General features: G+C 36.4%; 1 non-coding gene across 1 annotated transcript; it reads left to right on the top strand.

Annotated features, from left to right (window-relative positions):
* Nucleotides 1-465: 465 nt before the first annotated feature.
* On the top strand, nucleotides 466-2667 carry LOC106878049 (uncharacterized). The gene is made up of 3 exons (XR_008266974.1): nucleotides 466-579; nucleotides 1614-1782; nucleotides 2614-2667. It is a non-coding gene; the product is annotated as an uncharacterized LOC106878049 (transcript).
* Nucleotides 2668-3101: the final 434 nt, after the last annotated feature.

Raw genomic sequence — 3101 nt, 5'->3', positions numbered from 1 at the left:
GCTGTGCTGGAGCACCACCTTTAGTCGCATTTCTTCTAAAATCTCTACTAAAATTTCTTGTAAACTTTCCCGTAAAACTCCTTGTAAATTTTCTTGTAAATTTTCTTGTAAAATTTCTATTAAAATATCTATTAAAATATCTATTAAAATTTCTATTAAAATTTCTTGTAAAATTTCTATTAAAATTTCTATTAAAATATCTTGTAAAATTTCTTGTAAAATTTCTTGTAAATTTTCTTGTAAAATTTCTATTAAAATATCTATTAAAATTTCTATTAAAATTTCTTATAAAATTTCTATTAAAATTTCTATTAAAATATCTTGTAAAATTTCTTGTAAAATTTCCAGTAAAATTTCTATTAACATTTCTATTAAAATTTCTATTAAAATTTCTTGTAAAATTTCTTTTTTCTGCTTTAGTTCTTTGAACTTCATGCAATTGCTTGCTCTTGAGGCAGAAAACAAATGGCTAACAACCGAAATATTTTTTCTTTTGTTTAGAATAACAATAATGGTGGTTATAACGTTGGAGATCGAACAGCCACTGCTGCGAGGAAGGCTTCAGATCAATATCAAATGGTAAGGAGACTTTTGCAAGTATTTATCACATGATACGATTTTGTATCTCAGAGATGAGGAATTTTTATATTATTAGGTTGAGGAAAAAGTTTGTCCACCATGTTAAAATAATGCTTTTTTTTTTAAAAATATATTTTTGTGGTGTGTGTGTGTTCATTCAGTTGATGTCATATTCAATGGTGACTCTGTGTTCGTCGAAAACGTGTTTAGTTTCAACAACGCAATGCAAATACGCATATTGCCAGAAAGACCAGTTACAAGATTAAAGAATTGGACGGTGTGGAAGTTCTGCCGCATCCAGCGTGTATTCCAGACGTTGCGCCATCTTACTACGATCTCTTCCGATCAATGCAGCACTTTATGAAAGGTCACCGATTTGGGCCATTCGATGAAGTTGAAGAAACCTGTCAAGAATTTTTCGATTCAAAGCCAAAGGATTGGTACTTTGACCAATTCCGAAAGCCTGTAGATCATTGGTAGAAGGTTGTGGAAAATGGTGGTCTTTATTTTGAAGAATAGTTGTTGTTTTTGAATAAATTCTTGCATAAAAAAATCATTATTTTAACACGGTACACAAACTTTTTCCTCGGCCTCGTATTCTTATCTTGCTTGTTGATTTTTTTTCACTTTCTTTCTTTCTTTCTTTCTTTCTTTCTTTCTTTCTTTCTTTCTTTCTTTCTTTCTTTCTTTCTTTCTTTCTTTCTTTCTTTCTTTCTCTCTTTCTTTCTCTCTCTCTTTCTTTCCTTCTTTCTTTCTTTCTTTCTTTCTTTCTTTCTTTCTTCGTTCATTCCTTCCTTCCTTCCTTTCTCTCCTTTCTTTCTTTCTCTCCTTTCTTTCTCTCCTTTCTTTCTCTCCTTTCTTTCTCTCCTTCCTTCCTTTCTTCCTTCCTCTCTTTCTTCTTTTCTTTGTTCGCTCGTTCCTTTTTCTTTCTTTCGTTCGTTCGTTCGTTCGTTCGTTCGTTCCTTCCTTCCTTCCTTTCCCCCTCTCTCCCTCTCTTTCTCTCATTCAATTATTCATTCTGTCTATCATCTCAGAAATACTTCCAAAGCAGTGCCGCATCAGTTGGGAATTCGAAACAGGGTCGAAGCATCCTGAAGCTGGAATGGACCAACCAACATGGCTGCGGGATCACTGATGATAAAAATCCTTCCAAGAGACAATGCAACATAGTGTTACAGTACATGTGTCAGAAATTAAAAGTCGGTCAGTTGGTTTATTTTCTTCTTTTATTCTATTCCCTTTTGTTGCGTCTTGGGAGGGTCATTATGCTAGTAATAACACCTGCAATGGTTGTGTTTCACTTCTTTAGTTATTACACTGTGTAACCCGATTTTTTTTGTGTTCTTGGGTAGCAGTTACTATTTGCTTACCCCTAGAAATTATGAAAGATGGCTAATATTTTCTACAAATTTTGCTTTTGTTACATTTAAGCAACTCTCCCCACCAAATCCCTTTCAATACATGGCTATGATGCTCCCCCACTACTTTCTGCAAAATAGGGGTAGCTTATCCTGTTCAGACTTTATTATTAGCATTATTCTGCGATTGAGAATTTAAAATCACTTCTTTAACTTTCTAAGACATCTCAACGCTTCTAAAAGCAACCTTCGTTTGTTTGTTTACGTTTATCGTAATTTGAATTTAACATATGAGAGCGTCTCATAAAGCGAGATTTATATATCTTAATTTGCAGAGGAATTTGTAGTGGGTAGTTTAGGTTAATCGGTCAAAGCATCGTGACGCGTAATTACGGGGATGTGAGTTCGAGTCCACAGCTAGCCACCTTCACTTTTCTCTGCAAAATAGGGGTAGTTTATCCTGGTCATGCTATATTATTAGCATTTTTCTGCGATTGAGAATTTAAAATCACTTCTTTAACTTTCTAAAAGACATCTCAACGCTTCGAAAAGCAACCTTCGTTTGTTTGTTTACGTTTATCGTAATTTAAAATAAAAGATATGATTCGAAATTGATCTACCAATTTTCCAAAAGTCAATAATTGGATAATCTATCATTGATTATATTATATTCCAGATGATCCCCGTGATCAGCTAAGAGATGGCACAAATACGAATGCGCAAAGCTACATCTACAGATTTGGTTACCCGAGAGATCTGAAGACGTACGATATTTACAAGAGGATCGTGAGGTCGGATCGGGGTTTACACGAGAGTTGGGACTGGTATGATAAGTGCATGCAACGGGAACAAAATGGAGGTGAGTTCGTGAAGGGTTCTCCAGTCGTCATCATCATCGTCGTCACCAGCCTCCTTTTCCTCCTCCTCATCACCATCACCATCCTCCTCCTCCCCCACGTCATCACCATATTCTTCCTCGCCACCACCACCACCACCACCCTCCTCAAACACCTCTTCCACATTCTCCTCCTCTTCATCATCATCCCCTTCCCCTCCTTCTCTTCCTTCCCCCGTTCCACCTTCTCTTCCTCCCCCGTCCCCCTTCTCTTCCTCCCCCGTTCCCCTTCTCTTCCTCCCCCGTTCCCCCTTCTCTTCCTCCCCCGT

The sequence above is a fragment of the Octopus bimaculoides genome, chromosome 28, assembly GCF_001194135.2.
Source record: "Octopus bimaculoides isolate UCB-OBI-ISO-001 chromosome 28, ASM119413v2, whole genome shotgun sequence".
In the NCBI taxonomy this organism is placed as follows: domain Eukaryota; kingdom Metazoa; phylum Mollusca; class Cephalopoda; order Octopoda; family Octopodidae; genus Octopus; species Octopus bimaculoides.
This window is presented reverse-complemented; position numbering and strand designations above follow the sequence as displayed.